The sequence below is a fragment of the Anthonomus grandis genome, chromosome 8 (assembly GCF_022605725.1).
Source record: "Anthonomus grandis grandis chromosome 8, icAntGran1.3, whole genome shotgun sequence".
Taxonomy (NCBI): domain Eukaryota; kingdom Metazoa; phylum Arthropoda; class Insecta; order Coleoptera; family Curculionidae; genus Anthonomus; species Anthonomus grandis.
The window spans coordinates 33,798,811-33,820,997 of record NC_065553.1 but is presented as its reverse complement, the minus strand read 5'-3'; the positions used below and the strand labels follow the sequence as shown (position 1 = coordinate 33,820,997).

General features: G+C 33.8%; 1 protein-coding gene and 1 long non-coding RNA gene across 2 annotated transcripts in view; both read right to left on the bottom strand.

Moving 5' to 3' along the window:
* Positions 1–22,187, bottom strand: part of LOC126739042 (adenylate cyclase type 3) — a 1,002,544-nt gene that overhangs the window by 217,741 nt on the left and 762,616 nt on the right. The gene's annotated exons all lie outside the window — the stretch shown is intronic.
* LOC126739067 (uncharacterized) lies at positions 4,431–5,390 on the bottom strand. The gene is made up of 3 exons (XR_007661534.1): positions 5,033–5,390; positions 4,713–4,959; positions 4,431–4,638 (listed from the first exon to the last, which is right to left on the bottom strand). It is a non-coding gene; the product is annotated as an uncharacterized LOC126739067 (long non-coding RNA).

Below are 22,187 nucleotides of genomic sequence, written 5' to 3'. Positions count from 1 at the left end.
TTTTGGGTTTTATTGTGCACATTTTTTCGGTTCCATTTACAAAATTTATATAAACTAGTATATACAAGTTTTGTTAACAAAAATACCTTATGCTCGTAACAATTATGATCAAATGGTCCCAACCTCTTCATATTTTTAGTTAAAATTTTGTTTTTTATTTTGGTGCCCACAAATTCCTGTTGCTTAATTTTTTCAAACTCGTTTGCAAAAATGTACATACAACATTTTTCTACAACATTGGTAACATCTGCAGAAGGACTTATCAGATAGTTGTTTTCGTGGCCACCGTAATTCTTATTTAGTATAAATATTTCGGATGGATCGGTTAAATAAGAATCAGATTTTAAAATAGAGGCACAATTTTTGCAATTAAATTTTTCCAACACTTTCTTAACTAAGTATCCGGCATAATATGAATTTGCACACTCTTCCAAAGCATGGTGTTTGATAATGGGCTCTTTGCTTTTAACTGTTGGAATGTCATTAATTGTTTCGGAATCTAAAATTTCAATATTATTTTTCGATGTCGTTTGGTGTGCCTCTTTTTTAGAGATATTATTTAAAATTAATTATTTGTCGACATCATTCTCACAATTAGATAATTTTGAAGGAGTTAGTAAATCTGTTACACTTTTAATTCTAAAAAATAATCGAAAAGATCTGGCCGTTGGGTTAAGATTCCAACCACCGCTTTGTCGAGCTAAGGAAAAGAAATTGTCCAAAATATCTTGGTTTAATCTGTTAGTTAATAAAAAAATATTATTATCTTTTTTTTAGTCTGCATAAAGGATTTCTATGGCGTTTATAGTTTGAACTAACCCTTTAAAACATGGTGGCTTACTTTTGGATATTTCTTTTACCTGTGTTTTTTCATTTAAAACCTTTTAACTTTTATTATGGATTCAAAAACCTGTTTACCTTTTTGCAAAACATCTATAACTAATGAGTTTTTAAAACTCACTCCACAGTTATAAGGATTTTTAGTATATAATCGTTTGCTATTAAGAGCATCAAATAAATTGTTCATGATGGTTATAAAATTTGAGGTATTAGTACCAATTTTTTCATCAACTATAGATTTTTGAACGGATGTCTTTACAGCTGCAGCCATAGTATTTGAGAATAATTGTAGTGCCAATTTGCAGGACATCTTTTCAAAGGCGTGAGGATTTATATGCTTATCTGTTATTTTTGGAAGCATTCTGGCTGATTGAGATGCTTTGTCAATTTCGTATATTTTTTTAATAACATCAAAGCAAATACTTTCATTTAAAAGTTCAAACCTTATTGAAGCCTGCCAGTTATTCCTGACGCTTTTGAAAAGATGAGGGACATCATATAAAGAAATAATCTTTTTTTCTTTTAAATAAAAGTAACGCTTTTCTGCCGTAACACCCAATAGTTTCATTGCGCCTCTATTCTTGGTACCCTGATCACAAAGCGTGGCCAGTGGTAAAAAGCTCATTTTGTCTAGAACAGTTAGAACGTACAAAATAATATTTTTTAAGTTTTCTTTACAGACTGTATTTTTTGAAAAAAAAATATCCTAGTGGAAATTTCCAGGAAGAATATATTCCTCTCATAAAAAAACGAGAGCGTGGTTGGCTTAATTTTGAGTCCTACCAAAAGGGCCCAAGTCCTCAAACCCCTCTATTAAATCTAATTTTTTATTAAATTCCAAATTTTCTTTCAAACTTATTTCATCAGATACTACATGACATTTTTTTTCATTTTTTGTCATTGCCTGGGCCTTTTCCTGTAAAAAAACTTGAATATCTTCATCAATGCCTGTTTTAAAATCATTTTTCGCGATCCACTTTTGAGTTGTTGAAATAGCTGGTAAGATGATGCCTTTTTTTTCAGAAATAAATAAGCGGACGGAGATTTATAATAAAAACATGAACAAAATTCTCTTTCTTTTTAATTCCAAATCACACGTTTCTTACCTCTTAATTGCATTTCAACAAAAGTTTTTGCCACTGGAGATAACAAACTTAAAAGCGGTAAGGGCGACGACATTGCAAGTTTGGATTTTTGTATTTCTCTGTGTAATTTAAAAATATTTTTTTTTTAATTCTTATTCTTTTTAGTAACACGTGTAATTTTTTTTTTTAATTTTAATTTTCTTGGACTCACAATTTTGTCTGGTAACGAACATAAATTGCTGAGAAACTCGGATTCTACACTGTTATTATGTTTTCTTCGTTTTGTTGAAGAACTTTTTGGACTAAAATCGAATAGTGATGTTTCCAGTTTTGCATATGTTCTTTTTGGAGTCAACACTTTTAGACTATCTGGGCAGTCAGTAGCAAAAGGACTGGTTTCATTAAGCGCATAGTTTCTGGGAACGGCATCTTTTTTCAGGTAAAACTGCTTGGATGTACGAAAGTCCTCACTCGTGAAGTGATCCATACAAAGGTATTTATTGCGTAGGGTTTCTTCGGAAAATGTAGCCAATTTAGCGTTTCCTATCTAAAGCAAAAAAAAAAATATTTTTGTATTTATAAATCCTTATATTGCTAAAGTAAATTATTTGTTTACTTTTGGGATTCATGGTAGTCAAAAAACAAGTAAAAGCTAACTTGTTGCTTTTTTTTTATTGTTTTCAATTTTTTGTTCGATTGTTAATATTAAGAAAAAAATTACGTTAAATTATGAAAGCAGTTTTAAAAATGCAAAAAATAAATATGGGGCCAATATGAATTTGATTGTAGTGGCCAAAACACGAAGCGTCGCGTGAAAACAAGATCTTCAAATCTTCATCCTAATTACCTTTTTTTTTATTCATTTAGTATTACAAAATTTGTATTGGGACGGTAGTTCTAGACCGATTTTTGAGAAAAAATATATCAAAATATTGGGACAGAATTGCTGCTTTTAAAAAATCTTTGTTCTTATTTGGTTGCTACTAAAAAAATTAAGTAATTGCCAAAAAGTGGTTCAATAGATTTTGGAAGAGGTTTTCAAACAAAACAAAATAAAACAGCATCAAAGCTATTTTTATATGGTTATTTAATCGTATATTGATAGATGCGTTAACGTGCTTATCCATGCCACCACTATATTTATCGTTTTAAATCAGTTTTAAATTATTTTAAATAATAATCTGTCAACTATTGACATGCATGTCATAATAATTATGGAATGGTATACCTTCTTTAAAAATATACTAAAATGATCTATTTAAAATTTAAAAAAATATTGGGGTAACTGTTGAACAATTTGAAATGTCAAAAAATACATTTTTTGGCTGTATAAGTACTCATGAGTTAATTGAGTTGTTATTATTGCTTAACCATCATATTTTTTTCTTAACTATTATTTAGTTTAGTAAAACGTAAGTAAAGGTAAATTAAAAAATAAAAGTTTAATAGAAAAAAATTAAGTTAAGTAAAATGGTAAAGGAGTTAATTCAATTTAGTTTAGTGCAAAAAAGAACTTAATAAAGTAATGTCGGGAGTAATTATAAAATTTACTTACCAGAATTTATTATCCATTTATCGCATAAATCCTTTATTTTCACTGGAAACCTAAACATTCTAATTGAAGAGTTTCTTCGTGAATTTCGACAATTAAAATATTCACATCTAGAACCACCAGGTCGTTTTTTTGGAAGAGTCGAAAAACATGGAATTTCGTAAATAATAAAAGTCTTAAATATTAAAAAACAACGCATTAAGACAAATAAGAAACTCATTCGATCAGCGCAAAACACTTAACCACAACGGCAAAGTCAAACTACCTTTAAGTCCCAAAAAGCGCCCTATTTATTTAAACTTTTACTCGGCTGACCGCGGTCTGCTGCCTGCCTCACCTAAACTTGACAACAAGGGCTGCGTATTTCCTCGATCGTCAGCCCGCTCAAAAAGCCGGCTGACATTTCGGGGCCCGCATTTTTACTATTGGAGTATTTATCTGTTGCGTTAGCTAGTTATATCTGTGATCTTATTTATTCAAATATAATAACAAATGAAAATTATTAAACTAAATATAAAAACGTCTTAAAAAACGAGACGCCATCTCGACGTTTTTTTTTTTTTTGATCTGTTTATTCTCCGCTGACGTGTTCGGTCAGTCACTCCCCTCCATCGCGTCATCGGGCGGCCATTCCGCCGTTGCCACTTGCTCGATCTCGGACTCAGCATAAGCCGCCCCTGTTGAAACATCGTGCTGGGAACGACTTTCAAAATCATCTTTAATAGGCAGTGGACACACTTTGGAAAATGCTCGCTTATAAGTGCCACTAGAAGTCTTAACCGTGACGACTCGGACGACATCGTCGTATCCAGGATGGATTTCCATAACTCGTCCCATAGGCCATTGCAATGGTGTAACCACATCGTCCTTCAACAAAACCAACATTTCAGGTTTCAAGCTTAGTTTCCCATCAAGTTTCCACTTAGCTCTGGTCTGAAGACTTCCCAAATATTCCCGATGCCACCTTCTCCAAAAATGTTGCACCAATTGTTGAAGCCGGTCAAATTGTGTCAGTCGGTTAGCTGGCATATTCTCGACATCTCTTTGTGGCAAGGAAGTAAGTTTTCGTCCTATCAGGAAGTGGGATGGTGTCAGGGATTCAAGGTCATCAGGATCATCGGATAAGGGTAGCAAAGGGCGAGAATTAAGAATCGCTTCCACCTGCACGAGTACAGTACTGAATTGCTTAAAATTTAGATGAGCCTGGCTCATTATGCAAATTAAATGGTATTTACAGGATTTTATTGCCGCCTCCCATAGTCCACTAAAATGAGATGCTCTTGGCGGAATAAAATGCCAATAAATTTAAGTTTTTGTCAAATAATCACCTATACTTGTATCACCTTGGGAAGCCCTGTTAAATGAAGGGGCATGCCAAGTGTTGCAAAATGTAATATAAATCATGTTCCAGTTTCCCGCGGTTTTCCTGAAAAGCCGGTTTTCTTGTACACATGTGGCCAGCTTTTTTCCCGCTGTTTTCACCTAGAAATACCCGGTTTTGAGAGCTGAAACTAAGTTTGTTTACCATATAAGGTCATAGCCTATAAATCCGTACCGTTTTCATGAGGAAAAACTCTATTTTCATTAAGTTTTCCCAATTGCATTTTTATCCAACGATTGGTTCCGAGGATGTTCCTGAGTCGTCGGCATCCAAATTCCTGCGATGGGTATAAAAAGGTTCCAGGTCCACGAAGGATACACATTCGTCGCAGTAAGGTCGTACCATACCTTTCGAGAGAAGTACCCGTAATTTTCCCATATTTCAATACCATTAAATTTTCAATATTTACGTTTAATTTTGTCTTGACGTTGACAGTGTGAATTGGGTTAGGTAAGAGCCACCTGTTGACAGTTGACCGGCCGCTTCCAAGCTCGCGTATTAAGATCTCTATCGAATCCGTTGATATTGATATCGTTCCGTCCCGTTCCGCTTTATTTAATTTTGAAACTGTTGTTTGGGCCCATCTTTCTTCGTGTTTTGTAGGGCAGGCAGCAGCGCAGTTTTGTTAAATTATTACCTGGACACTATCTTTCTTCGTGTTTTGTAGGGCAGGTAGTAAACGGGTGATTAAACCAACGTTTCATTAATTCCGTTAGCGAAAAGTTACATTCTTGTTTGCAACCAGAGAAACACTCACTGCGGATTTATTTTGTATTTAATTGATAATTTTTATTATTGACTTTTTATTTTCTGCTCTGTCCGCGGCCGTACCGTTCCGTTTAATTGTTTGATTGATGAAAACTACTGCTTGGACACTATCTTTCTTCGTGTTTTTTAGGGCAGGCAGTAGCCGCGTTTATTAATTATTACTTAGCTTCTCAAACTGGTGAGAGACAAGTAATTACCGAGTCCGTGAGGTCATAATTACTATCCGTATAGCAACAGAGCAGGGGTAAATGTTGACCGATTGATTAAGATTGCTTGGCTTGATTGGTGTTGAGTTTCCGGCTTTGCTTAACGAATGTCATCCGTAACCGCTTGTACAAAACATCATAACCCCGTCCCTTAAATCGTATTTTGCGTCATTAATAGAGTGCCGAATTTTCCGGTAAATTTTCTCAAATAACTACCTGTGCTTAATCATAGAAATTGATAATGGGGATTGATAGATTTTAAAGACACTTTTGTTCATTTAGTTTTAAGCAACCAAACCTGTTACTTACTTATTAGTATTTGTATTATTAAACATTAAGAGCAATAAGATCTCATTATAACCGGACAGTCTACTTTCAATCTTTACCTGGTTTCTCCACTGTCTAAAGGCTTACCCGAGAGGCTAGAGGGGACTCTAAGCTCCTTTAATTACTTAGAGTGGTGCCCGAGGCATTTTGTCGACTTTTCTCCTATAACTGTACAAAGAAATAGTGAGGGGGGGTTGACGGATACCCTGCGACGTCAAAGGTTAGAGGGTGGACATACGGCAAGTACGTAAGTACCCCCGCTACAAATTTGGCGGCCCCTACGAAATTAGTGCCATTGTCCGTAAAAATATCAGAAGGCAATCCCCTCCTTGACACAAACCTTTTTAGTGCATTTAGAAAGCCTTCGGTAGGAAGATCGCCTACAAGCTCCAAATGCACAGCCTTTGTAGCAACGCAAATAAATATGCATAAATAGGCCTTGACCAATATACGATTTCGCGATTTCCCATCCTTTAAGAAATACGGACCGGCAAAATCTATACCTACTCTTTGAAAAGGAAAGGCTTGACAAACACGATACTCAGGCAGATTTCCCATCTTCGGAGTTGCAATACTAGGATTAATTTTAAAACATCGAAGGCATTTACGAATAACATCCCTGATAGTACTTTTACCGTGTATAATCCAAACTCTATCTCGCAAACTACAATGCAATCTTAGGCGTAGCATGTAAAAGCCTTTTATGTTCAAACTCTATTAATAATAAAGACAGCACATTTTTATTTAAAACTATAGCTGGATGTTTTTGTTCATTCCTCAATTTTCAGTTTTTTAATCGACCGCCTACTCTTAAGATATTGTCATGAAGAAAGGGGTCTAAAGACAAAATTTTGGATTTCTTAGATATAGGTTTTGCGTCCTTTAAAACTGATATTTCATGATAGAAATCTTGAGACTGAGCAAGTTGTATCAAACCAGTAAATGAATTGTCCAACTCAGTTATAGATAAAGAAACAAATATTTTTAATTGTTTGTTTTCGCAGTTATTTATAAATCTTAACATATAGGCAAATATGCGCTGTAATTTTGAAAATGAAGAATATTTGTTAATCAAAAATATTTCAGGAGCCTTTACCAAAAAATTCAAAGTTCTAGCAGGTCGAGAATCGGGAATGTTCTCTAAATTTATTTTTTCTATAATAGGCCACATACATGGCTCCACAGGTAATCATGCACGACCGGACCACCATAATTTAGAATAATTTAGATCTACAGGACTTGAACCACGAGATATAATATCAGCCGGGTTGTCATTTCACTTTACATATCTCCAATTTTTAATATTAGATTTATCCTAAATAGTCGCGACACGATTGGAAACAAAAGTTTTTAAATTGCTCGGCTCGGAAGCTAACCATGCTAAAACTATGGTCGAATCTGTCCAATAGTAAAAGCTAGAAACATTTGTGGACAGTGAATCAGCAACCCTTGTCATCAAATTGGTCAACAAAACAGCTCCACAGAGCTCAAGCCTAGGAAGTGTTATCGTTTTTAATGGTGCTATGCGGGATTTAGCACAAAATAATTCAACCAAGGCATCACCGTTTTGATTTCTGGATACAGCATAAATACATGCTCCGTAAGCAGATATTGAAGCATCGCAAAACCCCTGTAACGTAATGTCCATAGAATTGGGTAAGATGATATGACGCGGAATTTTTTAACTATTTAAGTCGAAAGTTTCTTTAACAAACTTTATAAAAGTAGTGTAAATACTTATTAGCACAGTTTCATCCCAATCAATTTTTTTCCTCCATAACTGTTGCAAAATTAACTTAGCTCGGACAACAACAGGGCCTATCAGACCAAGAGGGTCAAATATCTGAGACACTGTAGAAAGAATAATTCTTTTAGTAACACGATTACGCAAGTTATGATCAAAATTAACAGAGTAACTTAACAAATCCTCGTTGGGGTTCCATAAAAGACCCAACGTTTTAACAGCCTTATTATCAGTTATAAAATATTGAGGTAAGCTACTACCGTCTTCTGCAATCTCTAAAATCTCCCTTTTGTTCGACGCCCATTTACGTAATTTAAAATGTGCGGTATCTAAAAAGTTTCATAATAAAGTTTTTTAAAATTTGAGCCTCTTCAATTGTTGACGCGCCACTTATTCATTAGGATAAATTTTTATATTGTTATAAGCTATCTGATGAAGCGAGCGAATTGCCAAAAATGAAGCAGGTGCTGTACCGTAGGTAACGGTATTCAGCCTATATTCCTGAATTTTATCAGAATCAGTGTAAACCGCCAAAAGATTCTTTGCAAATCGCGATCTGAATCTTCAACCTGCACCATTCTATACATCTTTTCTACTTCGGCAACAATTACGCAATTATGACAACCAAATCTGCAAATTATAGAAAAAAGTTCGTCCTGTATGACTGGGCTGACTTTTAAGACATTATTTAAAGAAAGACCGCTAGAAGTTTTGCACGAAGCATTAAACACAACTCGGCATTTTGTGGTTAGACTCGACTCTTTAAGGACAGGGTGGTGAGGCATATAATAAATTTTACTTGACTCATTAAAATCATCAAATTGTGAAGAAACCAGAGACATGTGACCTAATTCGATATATTCATAAATGAATTTATAATATTCATTCTTAAGCGAAGGATTCTTATGCAATCTTTTCTCAAGATTGCAAAATTGTTTTAAAGCTATCTCTCTGGATTTGCCCAATTTGAAAAAATTGTCGTTTAGGCAAACTAACAATAAATCTGCCCTTCTGATCGCGTTTAGCTGTTTTTAAAAAATAGTTCACATATTCCCGTTCCTCTTTCGATTGAGTTACTCTCAGCAAAACCTCTTCACTTTTCCAAAATCGCTCTACCTTCTGATCAAGATTAAAATTGCTAACTAAAGTATTTATATTACAAACAACTTGCTTTGACAAATTCAAGTTTAAGTTTATAGGACCCGAAATGATCCATCCCAAATGGGTTTTTTGAACTATAGGCATGCCATTTCCTAAATTAATTTCCCTATACAGAGCAATGACCAAAAAACTGCAGCTCCAAGTAACATATCAATGGGTTTTGATATATTGAAATTATCATCGGCTAATTTAATACCCTGGGGAAAGTCGACATTCTCGCGATTAATAGTCATAGTTGGCAAGTTCTCAGTAATTTTGTCCAAAATTAAAAAATTCAAATCCGTAAAATATTTTCCATGAGAGGAATGTATTCTCGTTTTAGTTGAGAATTTAACATAAACTAAATTTCTGCTAATTCCGCGAATTGGAATATTGACGCTTTTTTTTTAAGATCCAATTTATCTGCTAATTCTGTTGTGATATACAAGGGCTGGTCAATTGGTTCGTGACTTTTTAAATTTCCCGCCCTTTAATGAAAATGGCAACTCTGCTCCTCTCAACAGAGGACTGTCAGTTGACGCCTGTCAAAATTTGAACAAGCTGCGTCATTTAGCTTGTGTTTGATAGCTGTTGATAGCAGACTACCACTCGTTTTGAGAAAAAAATGGAAAAAAGTGAATTTCGTGTGCTCATTAAGCATTATTTTTTACGGAAAAAAACCATCACTCAAACCAAGGCTAAGCTTGATAAATACTATGGGGACTCTGCACCATCCATTTCCATGGTAAAGAAGTGGTTTACTGAATTTCGATGTGGCCGTACAAGCATGGAAGATGCCGAACATTCTGGACGCCCAGTCGAGGTCTCTACATCCAAAACAATCGAAAAAATTCACGATATGGTTTTAGCCGATCGGAGATTGAAAGTGAGAGAGATTGTGGAAGCCATAGGCATCTCACATGGTTTAGTAGTTTCAATTTTAAATGATCATTTGGGTATGAGAAAGCTTTCCGCAAGATGGGTGCCGCGTTTGCTCACAATCGACCACAAACGCAACCGTGTGACAATTTCCCAGGAGTGTTTGGCGTTATTCAACCAGTGGCGGCTCGTGACAGTTCAGAGAGGTAGGGCCAAACCTTAATCTAATTTTATCATCACCGAACGAGTGATCGAAATTATTACATTTTATTATCAAAATTATAACGCAATAAGTTTTCTATTTTTTTTTGTAGATAAAAATATACATTTAAAAAAAAAACATAAAATTTGAAATTTAAGGAAATGAACTTACCAAAACTACGTGGAAATGTCAATACTTCAGGTCACAGCCCAACTAGCATTTATACGGCGACCTTAGGCGCCGTATAAATGCTAGTTGCTTAGCATTTATATTTGAAGGCGGCCACATCCCATATTTGTAAGATGCTACGAGGCTGCGACTAAAATGGGGAATGATTTTGGGTAGCTGGGTAGTGTTTTGGGTAGTTTTTGCCACTAAGGCATTTACTCTGTTGTGCTACTATAAAGTAGATGATTTCGTCCCAGATACGTAGATGCCACGAGGCTGCCTAGTTAGTGCGTGGTCACAAGTTCGTGGCAAACTAATGCATTTTCGAACGTCTTCACCAGCGCCACCTTTATGAAATTGTAAGATTGTTTTAAAATGGCATGATGACAAACGAATTATAAACAGCCATTTTACTTATTATATTATGATTTTTCATAATATTGATTTGAGTTTTTCTTAGGAATATGAAAGTAAATTTATCGACGCAATTGAGTTTACTGGTTAAAACTATAGGTTTATATGAAAATAATTTGAAGCGCCGCACTAACTATCTGAATTAACCTTTTTATTTATGTTAAAAAATTATATAATATTACGAAATTTTTTTCAAATTTTTTTAATCATTGCCTGGTATCTTGCAAAAGTATTTTATGGTCAAAAATGAAAAATATAAGGTTTTAATGCATATTTTGAGAAAAAACGCATAATTTTTTAGTTAATCTTGGAGACTACGTCGTAAGCTTTCAAAAAATATGGCCGATACCATGAAAATTACTAAAAAGTTCTATACGCTACTATAAAGTGGTAAAAATTATGAATAATTAGGTATAAAGTAACTATAAAGTAACACTCTTCTATAAGTTCCCCGTTCAACCAAAACGCCACCTTTCAGAAGCGCTCGCCTCGATATCGTGGAGTCGCGCCGCGCCGCGTAATACCTTGGCCACTATAACATTCTTATTATATAATATTATGCACCTAGCTACCCAGCTAGTTTTTATTATTTATTTAAAATGCTTTAAATGTTCTTTGTGATTTTTTTTAATTGATTTATATGCCAAAGAGCAAGAATTTATTTTATTTTTTTTTTTAATAATTATTGTTTTAGTTCCTGTTTAGTGTTAAGTGTTTATTTAGGGTAATCACAATAATAAATAAATATATATTTTTATGTACCCAAAAACAGAGTTTTCATTAGTTGTTAAAGTATGATGCAAAGGAAAAAATACAAGCTTGTCTTTCCATTCGATTGCAAATAATTTACATTTTATTTGGTCTAAACGGTATGATTTAGGCAAACTAAAATCGTTTTTACTTTTATGCTTACATTCATAAATATTTATGTTAGACGATTTAAATGGCAAAATAAAAAAATCTGCATAATTTTTTATATCAGCACCGTAAACGTAGTATCCTTCTTCATCTTTCATTACATACATTAACTCAATAATAATATTATCACTCGTCATAAACCATTTATTTTTAATATTACTAGATAACATAATATTTTCTATTTCATAAATGGTTTTGTATAACCTGTATCCTGCAAGTGCTAAAGACTCTGGTTTTTTCTTTAAAATTTCATTTGTCGCATAAGGAGTTACTAAACCAGGAAAAGCATCTATTTTTAAGCTTTGCATTTCTGTCAGCCGTTTGGCAATTTGTGCTAATGGCCTTTTACCAGTACGAATTAATGATTTTAAACTAAATAAAAAATTTTCAAAAAGATATGCACTTATATTAGTTAGAGAACCAAATTTTTTAACGTCATTCACAACATGGCACAGATTGTGCACGTTGCTCCCAATAGCATCCTTGCCATATACTAAATATTGTTGTAAACTGAAATAACAATTTCTCAGCTACATTAATGTGTTTTAAATAAGCTGAACAACTCAAAATAGTAGTAGCACAAAATAAGTAAATATAATGTTGATATACTGGACCAGCTAAAATATCTTTAAGGAGTACTGGTCCCAAGTAAAGTAAACACGTCCGATATTCAGATTTTTTTCCAAAATTTTAAATTCCTTAGTGGTCTTATTGCTCTGTGAAGTTCAGTTGGCCTTCTGATGTTATATGATATTAACATTTCTGAGAGATATTCAATATCTCTCCCTAAGTCAAATAAATGTAGTGAATCAAATAAAATATTCTTGAATAGGGGGTTTCGTTGGTCCACAATAAATAGCAATAGCCATTGGCTTTAATTTAGAGTATTCATGTATGTACTTTGAGTATATTGGCAAATATTGAGTAATATTGGCCAAAATTGTAAAGGAGAACTATTAAACGGAGGCAGTGCGGCAGGCGGATCAATATTAAGAATAAGAGAAATAGAAGAAATATCTTTATCCTTATTTAAGTCAGTTAAAAATGATTGCTGATACAAGTTTTTTTGGATCTCATTATACCAGAAATGACCATCTCCCATTGGTACTATGGAACAGGAGCTTGGTGTTCCAATTGAAGTTCTACTGTCTCTAGGTAGTTCTTCAAGCTTAAGTTCATTTTTTAATAAAATTAACAAATCCGTTAAGGCTACGTGGGGAATTGAGTATTTTAAAGCCCATTGAATTAATTCTGATTAAATGTTACTTCCAGGTTTTAAATTAATTTGATCTTCACAGGTAGAGTCACCTGAAGGAAATTCTAAAATTTCATCAACGGGATTATGTTGATCTAACAGCATTACAGGATCATGCAAAAATTGATTTTCGGGTTCTTGAAATTCGCTTTCTGGCATATTCCGTTTTTGTTTAACTCTCCGGCAAAAGGTACTGGAATGTCTAAACTTTTTTTTATTTACCTTTGGCATTTTACTGTACTCTAAAATAATAAAATTTTATAACAAGTGTAACACTATTAGAAAATTTTGATATTTTTGTGGTTCTGATCTATTATTTTGCTCTTTTAGTGAGTGGGGTGTATTAAGTAACGGCCGCTTTAAAGTACCGATTTTTAATCCCGGCGACTTTTTAGTGGCAAGGCGTATGGGGCAGCCACTTCATAGTATCCTACCATAGTGACAATAACTATCTTGGAACTATATGTGCGACTATGTTTTTAAAGATCCTAATTGTCGTAGCCGGAACCACCCTGGAATTTAAATTGCTACCACAAAGTAACAAAAACTATTTCGAGGCATTACAGTAACATTTATAAGTAACTGTAACCATAAAAAGTGACTATAAAGTTTCTGGTCTTTTATCGTGGCATTTGTAAAGATTCGGGTAGTTCCAAGATACTACATGAAAGTGAACCGTTGCCACTTAATATATGGGTGCTTATCTTCCACAAATATTAGTGGCAGGAACCAGACAGCGACTTCTAAATTATACTTTAAAGTAACTATGTTCTATAAAGTAACATTTTAAGTAGCAAAGTGGATTCAGGAACTATATTTTAGTAGCGAATACTTTTTAACAAGAATCAGGGACTATTATTGCTAGTTGGGAGGCAACATGCAGTTTTTCATATTTACAGTAAGGTACACAAATAAATAATTTTATTGTTTTTAATAACTTAAAAAAAAGTATATAATATAATAGTCAATTAAACTGAATTGTTTTACTTAAAGTACACGATATATAAAGTCCATTCTTCATTCTTTTTTGTTAGCAAATTTGTCGATTACTTTATTATAAAAGTCCTTAATTGAATTAACAAATTGCTTCTCTGCGGATAACATACCTAGCGCACTGAGTCTTTCCTCTTTCATTGTGTTCCTAAGAAGATCTTTAATTCTTTTTAACATTGAAAAACACCTTTCTGCTTCCGATGTCGTCATAGGCATGATTGCCAGGGCACTTAATAATTGTATGGTCTCCTCAAAGGCATATTTTAAGCAGTCTTCGTTTAATAACACCAAGAGTGGCACAGCTCTAGATCCTGAGATTGAGTTTAGTTCCTCTCTTTCATATAAAACTTTTTATTTAAAAAAGAAAATTCTCTACATGTTTCTTCTAGGTACTTTTCTGGAAAACATTCTCTATACACGGAAAATTGTTCATGGGCAAATAAATTTGTAGCCACTAAGTGTCCAGTGAAATTAAATCTTAATTTTATTTGCATCAAAATTGCATCACAGATTTCTAAAGCTGTTTGCTTTTTAGTATTTTCTACTACAGAGGTACGCAATCTCTTTGATTGTAGTTCTCCTTCACCTTGTGATGTTGTATTTATTTCAATTTCCTGAATAATTTGGTCCATATTATCCCTAATAAGTTGTATTGCTCTTTCAAAGTTGTGTAAGTCTTGTTTTATTTTTACCGAATCCGTACATTCTTTTTGTAACTGATTAAAAATTATTTCTACATAAGGCATAATTTTATGGAAAATTGATAGCCAGAAAACAAAATTTTTACTTTGCAATTTCAACTTATTTCCACTGGCTTGATTAACTGACGTGTTATCGCGTGATGTTCTTTCGATAGTTTCCATTACAGTAATTAAATCTTGTCTATTTTCATAAACAGTATTTATTCCCCTTGATTGGAAATTCCAGCGAGTTTGAGATGAGCGCGGTAATCTTTTCTCAAAAACTTCATCCAATATTTTGGTTCTTTGAGGAGAAACAGAAAAAAAGGAACATAACCTAGTCAAGTTTGCAAAAAAAATTCGAGTCTCGGAATTAATGGAAGTCGCACTGGCCATTACTAAATTTACTTGATGTGCATAGCAGTGAATATAATTAGCCAAAGGGAATTTTACTTTAATTTTTGCTTGTACTCCATTCAAACCTCCACTCATAACCGATGCTCCATCATAACTTTGCGCAATTAATTTATTGTGGTGATCTTTAAGTAAAGGGTCCAAAACTTGAAGTATGCACTGGGAGATTGATTCAGCATCATGGTCTTTTGGATTGTAAAAATTCCAGAATCTTTCAACAGGCTTACCAGCATGCAAGTATCTAAAAACAATTACGAGTTGAAACTCACAAGCAACGTCAGTGGTTTCGTCGGCGATAACAGCCACAAATGGAGAGTTCCCTATTTCTTCTGTCACCTCTTCATGATATACATCAAACATACACTCTAGAAGCTCATTTTGTATTATTTTGGATGTCCCTTTAAAAACTGTTGATTTTTGAATATGATCCTTAGGCGTTTTGTCTAATTCTGAGCTAAAATTAATTAATTCCCGAAATATTCCTTTATTTTCGGATGTCTCTTTTTCATTGTGGCCTCTGAGAGCCAACTCAAATGCACCACAAAAACGAATGCAATTTATAATTTGATTTAACACATATCTATTTTTTTCAATTTGTTTATTTTTTTCAATAAGTTGGCTCCGGTATGCCGAGTTTAACTGAGTTTTTATGTTAAATTTACCAAGCATAGAAAAATTGAAAATATTGTTCATGTGTACCTTGGATTTTTCATGTGTTTTCATTTTCTCCCATACGTGAACAAGATCATCTGTTCCTCTTCGAGACCAGAATTCCTCTCCTCCAAATAAAACACACATAAAGCAAAATAGCTTATTAGACGAATCACACCCGCACACCCAAATATTTTTGGCATAAATATTCCTACTAAATTTACGCGAACGCACTTTTTGTCCACCTTGAGTTTTTTCTATATTTAAATCGGGCAACGGTCGCCCTAACTCCTTTATTTCTACTTTTTGTTCCAATGATAAAGTGGAAAATGGATTTGCTTTTAAAAAACTAATTTTATTCATTGTTTTTAACGGAACCGCGAACGCCCGATGAATAATCAAAACAAACAATATCACGCACGCTTCGCTAGAAACGATTCTATTGGTTTGGAGCCCGGCCCAAAATTATTTAATTTGCCATAGCTTTACCACATTGTTTCAAGGACATTTGCTGTGATTATTCGATGTAACACGCATCGATACGGGGCCTGGCACGACAACTACTTCTTCGATTTCGCATTAGCGAAATTTGCGGAATCTTGCACTGGCTGCGTTCCAGTATTTTAATTTTATAATTGGTATTAAATATTAATATACAGATATTTTTTTGGACTGAAGTAAAATTTAAAAAATAAATTATTTTTTTTATTTTCAACGTTTATTAGGTAGAGCCGTGCCGATGGCACTGTGGCTCTACCCCAAAAGCCGCCACTGCATTCCGAACCCTATCCTCTAGTTGTTCGAGTGTCGCAGGAGGTTCAAATTCGTAAACTTCATTTTTAACATATCCCCAAAGATAAAAATCCAGGGGTGTAATATCTGGAGACCTAGCTGGCCAATTTACAGCACCGCGGTTCGCGATAAGTTTATTATTAAATGCTTGCGTTAACAAGTTTTGAACGTCCCCAGTATTATGTGCGGGACACCCGTCCTGTTGAAACCACACATCACTCCATATTTGTTCTTCAGGTATTATAGCTCTCACGGCAGGTAATATCTGCTTTTCCAAAAGATTTAAATATCTTTGACCCGTCAGTGTTTGGTTATAAATAAAGGGCCCAATAAGGTGATTATCTAAAAACAATTATAGCATTTTACTTAAAAATTATTTTGTGGAGTGGGTAATTAACTTACCGTACATACCACACCATACATTAAATCCAAATCTCACTTGTAGTCTACGTTCAGCTACTTCATGAGGATTCTCAGTAGCCCAAAAGTGACGATAATGCCTGTTAAATACTCCGCAGTTGCTAAAAAACGTTTCGTCGGTCCAAATAATTTTCCTGCTGAAATTAGGTATTTCTTGACATTGCCTTACAAACCAGTTTGAAAATTCTAATCGTCTTGGGTAGTCTGTATCCCTTAAACCTTGAACAATAGTAGGCTTATATGGATGATATTTATTTTTTTTTAAGAATCTTTGAATGGTAGTCCTTGGTATATTCATATCAGCTGCAGCTTTTCGGGTCGATGTTTTCGGGTTAGCATTAAAATGATCTAAAATGTTTTCATCGCGAGCTTCATTGTCCCTTTGATAATTTTCTGGCGTCGGTATTTCAAAACTTCCATGAAATCTAAGGTTCATGACAAGCCTAGCGAATAGTCTTGGACCTGGCTGTTGTCTCTCAGGATACAGTTCCAAATATCTAGCGATTGCAAGATTTGCATTTCTATTACATGTAATATAACATTCCAATATGTCAAATTTGTCTTCACTGGTATATCGCATGGCTATTTTCGGAAATTAAAAATTTAAACAAAACTCACTAAAGACAAACGAAAACAACTAGATACGAAAAAACTATTTAACACTAACAAGAACAAGAACAAAAAATTAACAAGATAAGAACTACTAAAGAAGATAAAAAGTTAAATCAAATAAATAATATTTTGCAAAACTGTCAGTAAATGACGCTAAATCATTAAGCAATAATAAAAAAAAAAAAAGCATTTATATAAAGCATTTATATGACAAATCGCCTCCGTAGTCATGGCCTCCGCATTCATGGCCAACTCCGCAAAAAATGAACTTTGTAACTTTTTGACATAAGAATGAAATATTTTCATAAAGTGTTATACATCATTTTAAAGGGAAAAAAAAGATCTTTTTAATTTAGCAAAAAAACAAAATGGCCGCCATAAGAAAAAAAGAAGTTGAGGATGAAATCTCAGAACCGACACGGCGAGAACAAAAACTGAATTCAGGTATGCATCGTCCTTAAAAAGTTGTCCTAATAATGTTTTTACAGATTTTAAAAATACGTTGAAATAAAAAAAATACAGCCTTTTTTCAAAAATGCAACCTTTTAATTTTTTCCAAATATTTCAAAGTCGAAAAAAGATAAAATCGTTCTGAAAGCGGCACTAACTAAATGCCCTACAACTTTCTCCATTTAACCAATTTTCTATCTCTTATAGTTTCCAAGATACCCATACATGTACACCCAATTTGGGCCACACTGTATACTATTAGAGTAATCAACAATTTTTTCAAAATAAAAAAAAGATTCCTTATGAAAAAGTTAATGAAAAAAAAGCAACTTGACAACGTAGAATACCTCTATGTTTACAATGCACGTATCCGAAGTTGCCATTTTGTGTTGTTTTTCTAGATATTTTTTCATATCTGTGGAGCTAGCGCTCGATCGATATCCAGCAACAAAAAATCTAGAACGGAGCATGTGTCGTTTGCCAGCAACCTATTTATAGTCCGCGCCCACTTATTTAATCGATATATTGCCGGTATCTCCTGAAATTCCCAATTTTAAAATATTTTTTTGTCCAGATATTAACAATCAATAACTAAATCGATTTATAGTGGTTATAAACTCTACAAACTAAAGCTTTTTTGTAAAAATTACTTAAAAAGTCGAATGTTAAAGAAATGACAAAGGCTCCCAAAGAATTTGAATAAATCTTTTTTCTACAATAAGTATCTAAACGCATTTGAGATGTTTGCAAACCTCTATAAACAAAAGTTTTTTGGTAAAAAATTATTGAATTGTTAGCTGTTAAAAAATATACAGGACTATGTAACTCCTAACGGCTTTAAGAAAAAGTTTAATCCACATCCTTTGGCAGTTATAGCCATTTCTAACATCTTACTCAATAATTTTTAATCAAAAAACTTTCGTTTGTAGAGGCTTGCAACGATCTCGAATCCGTTTAGATATTTATTATGTATTACAGAAAAAAAGTTTAATTCAAATCCTTTGGAAGTTCCTTCTAATTAATTTCCTTAATTTGTCGCGGTTTATACCCACTAAAAACTGATTTAGGTAATCATTGTTAATATCTAAACAAAAAATTATTAAAACTCCTTTAGAATTCCAGGAGATACGGGCATTATATTGATTAAATAATAATGGGCGCCAACTATAAATATATTGCTGGCAAACGACATATGCTGCGTTCTCGATTTTGGTCGCTGGATATCAACCCGACACTACTTTTGCGGCATTTTGAGTCCGAATAAGCAATGGCCGTATGCGATTATAAATGCGTTTGCTCGGTTTACGAAATCCTGCGAAGTAGCTTGGTAATAATCCTCAAATTGAAGATATTTGGAACTTGATTTTGTCCGAGGTCATGGTACAGGAAATTAATCAATGGACAAATGAAAAAATGAATAAAATTATACCAAATTATTCGGAACCTAATGCGTCATCTAGCCCCGACAAATCTTATCGAGATGAAAGCCTTTTTAGGTCTTTTACTTATTCAGAGATCTTCAAGTCTAATCATGAAAATGTTGTAAGAGTTTATTTGCAACTTAGGAAATGGCAGGAATATATTTAGAGCTTTTATGAGCCAGAAGAGATTCCTTTTTTATTAGCATGCTTGCGATTTGACAATGCTACTGACAGAGAAGAAAGAAAACAAAGCGATCCTGTAGCGACTATTTAAAAAAAAATTAATAAGTTGATAAAGAACTCCCAAAAAAATTATACTGTTAGGCAATCAGTTTGTATAGACGAGATGCGCGTAGCTTTTAGAGAACGTTGCAAATTTCGAATGTATATGGCGCTAAAACTTGCCAAATACGGAATAAAAATTATGTGTATGACAGATGCAAGGAATCATAATTTTTAGGTCCGATAAGGAAAAGTAATTCTTAAGCTTACAAAATTTGTTACCAAATCTAATAGAAACGTCGCCGATAATTGGTTTGGTTTAATAAAGATTGTAAGAGAACTTAGAAGCGGAGGACTTACTTATCCCTTACGCTACCCGATGTCACAATTGTGACTTCCTTATTTACTAGTGTTATAAGGATCAAAAAATGTTTAATCTGGGTAGAGAACTGTGCGACATGATTGTGAATAGTGCATTTTTTAGGTGTGCATGCGCAAATCGTTTATTTTGCCGGGAGTGCATTCTTGTCATAACCTGAAAAGTTTCAGATTATTTTCAACAATGGCTCGTGCAGGTAAGTTATTATTTATTTATCGAATTTAGAGGAAAAAAGAAGTGCTTAATATTAAATAGGTATAATAAACTTTAATTAAGTGTATTGTTTTTAGAGATTGAAAATATCTTTAAAATTGTTGATTCCAAGAATGGTTTTGTTATGTATATCACAATTGTGAGCCACGGCAGTTAATGTAGTTTGGTTTTAATTAAGTTGGATACAATTAATTCTTTGTTACAGGAAAAAGTAAAGAAATTATTGATTTGGACTATCTAAGGGATGACGAGGAGGCATTGTTCCAACTTCTAGACGAAGTTGGGTTGGATTTAGAGTCCGAGGATGAAGAGATGGGTTTGAAATTCACGAAAAGATCCCAATTGTAGCATCAAATGAAGCTGATAGCTCTTCAGATTCAGAAGATGATTTACTCCTCATACATGTCCAGACTCTCCAGTGGAAGCATGAAAACTTTAGAAGTAAGGAATTTCCTGTAAAAGAGGACTATACTCCATCCATCGTAAAAACTCCAAACGAATATTTTGCTAAATATTTGGATGATGATTTTTTTGAGTCAGCCGCAAATTTCACTTCCCAGTATTTCTTGCAACAAAATGCAAAAGAAAACAACTTTACTTCTCAACGAATAAAGAAATTTTTCGGAATGAATGCGTTGATGGGATGTATTCATCTTCCAAGGATACATATGTATTGGAATGGAAAATATAAGTTCCCAATAATTGATGGGGTCATTGTTAAAATAAATCCATGCTATTCAGTTTATTAAATAGTCTAATGTAAGTAACGCCATCTAGATAATATGTACAATGTAACACATGTTACACTGTTTCCATCTCTGTTGTTTATTTGCTGTGTGCGATTAACGATTACTACTTAGAATAAAAGTTGTCAGTTCTGTTCTGAATACTTAGCAAGCGTGTCGTTTTATTTCGATCCGCGAACCCGTTTTTCAACAGGTTATGGGCCCAGGCCATGCCGTGTGTGCTTGTGGTTAATATCGTAGGCAGTTGCAGTTAAGTGAATAGACAATGTCGTCCAGTTATTTGGTAAACGTTCCAAAGTTAAAAGGTCGTGAAAATTACGACGATTGAGCGTTTGCAGCCGAGAATTTTTTAGTGCTCGAGGGGCTGAAGAAATACGTGGAGAATGAACCAGATAGGACAGCGTCAGATCAAGTTGAGGCCGATGAAAAAACAAAGGCAAAATTAATTTTAACGATAGACCCATCGCTTTATGTTCACGTCAAGGAAGCAACTTCAACCAATGTTTTATGGAGTAAGTTGAAATCCATGTTTGACGATTCTGGTTTTGCCCGGCGGATAAGTTTACTCAGAAACTTGATATCAACGAGGTTGGATAGTTGCGGTTCAATGGTGCATTATGTAAATCAGATTATTGAGACCAGTCAGTGGCTTCGGGGCACAGGATTTAATATTGACGATGAATGGATTGGATCGCTTTTGCTTGCAGGGCTTCCTGAGAAGTATATGCCCATGATAATGGCGATTGAACATTCGGGGATCGCAATAACTACCGACTCTATAAAGTCGAAACTCATTGACTTGGAGAGTGACGTCCGTGCTGGTAAAGCAGGGAGCGCTTTTTACGCGCTGCAAGCATTTTCGCCGATCCTAATGGGTTCAGTAATGGGCGGCATTTAAGCAAATTTGATTGGTTAAGAATTTCGTGTAAGTGTATGTCCAAATTCGAAGATGATAATAAATTGGTAAAAAGTAAATGCATATTCACCGCACGAAGAAAAACGAAATTAGGAAAATGTTTGTTGCGAATCGAATTTTCGACGTTTTAGTACATTTTAAGTTGTTTATAGCAAAAAGAAACTGAAATCTATTCATAATCCTAAAATATCGCAAGTAAGGATACATATTATACATGCGTATTAAAAAATAATATATATATATATAGTACTGACATGATATTTAGGAACTATTTTATTATTTAATAATTATTATTTTAGTGAGAGAAATTAAAAATATGGCTACTTAATGTAAAATCACAGATATAACTAGCTACCTCGGTAGTTATATCTACTATACCTACTCAGCTACCTTCCTAGA